Genomic DNA, 1,238 nt, shown 5'->3' on the forward strand with positions numbered 1-1,238 from the left:
TCTCCTTCCCAAGAACAATCAGTGGTTATCAGTAAATAGTTAAGAATTTATCTTTCACACTGTACACTCCCTTCTCGGAGTTTTGGTCATTTACTAGCAGGGTAAGAAATGATGTCTGGTGCCATGGGTAAAGAGCCTTGCCTCCTAGGTAGAGATCTCAGCTCCTCCCATTAGTTTTTTTTTCCTGGGTGTTAATACTTCATTTGAGAAGGTCCTAGAAGGCATCCTGAGCAGTCTCTGTGGCCCCAGCATAGATCCCTGGGGACAGGAGAGAAACAGATTGTGTGAGGACACTTTGTCAACCTGATAAATAAACTAAGAAAATATTTCCTGCAACTTGTCATCCACTTCCTCTCAAACTTCTGTCACTTCTTTAACACCCTAAAAAAAATTATCTGAGTACCACCTGCACTGTTATTCCTCATTTGTCTTTGGATCAAAGTGTTTACATCTATTTGTTTAAGAAGTGGGCTTTGCTGCTTCTCTAAATAGGAAACCAGGACCAGCTGCCAGAATAGAAGCAGCCTCAAAATAAAGGAAACAAAGGGATGCCCTGATATCCAGACAGTGATTCCTGGAGGATCTCAGAGCCAAGGCCCACTTCCAGCCGTCATGTGGAGGATGTCAAACCAGGGTCAGGAGCCACAGTGCCAAGCTGGGCCTTTGTCTAGGCCACTGAAGGACTTGGGAGAACAAGTTTCACACAGCTAAATTTTCCTGCGGGGTGTTGTCATATTGGAGGGTACACAACACCTTTTGTAACAATTCAGTAATTTTAAAATCATTTTATAGTGGAGTCACAACAAGTGACAAAATAGTCTGACAAGGCCTGAGGACCTTAAGCCTTATGACTGTCCTGTGCTGTGTCACCTGTTCCAACCCTGGGTCAATCTCACTCCCCCTGCATTGACTTCCCTGTTTTGTTTTGTTTTTTGTTTGTTTGTTTGTTTTAAGATTTATTTATTATTATATATAAGTACACTGTAGCTGACTTCAGACGTACCAGAAGAGGGCATCAGATCTCATTACGGGTGGTTGTGAGCCACCATGTGGTTGCTGGGATTTGAACTNGACTTTCCCAAGAGCAGTCAGTGCTCTTAACCGCTGAGCCATCTCGCCAGCCCCCGACTTCCCTGTTTTTAATACAGAGGATGAAGACAGTGGTGACTCCATCTGGATTTCACTGTGAACCTAACAGACAAGGGTTCCTTCTGTGTAGAATATAACCACAACACTAC

This window comes from Mus caroli, chromosome 6 (assembly GCF_900094665.2).
Source record: "Mus caroli chromosome 6, CAROLI_EIJ_v1.1, whole genome shotgun sequence".
Taxonomy (NCBI): Eukaryota; Metazoa; Chordata; class Mammalia; order Rodentia; family Muridae; genus Mus; species Mus caroli.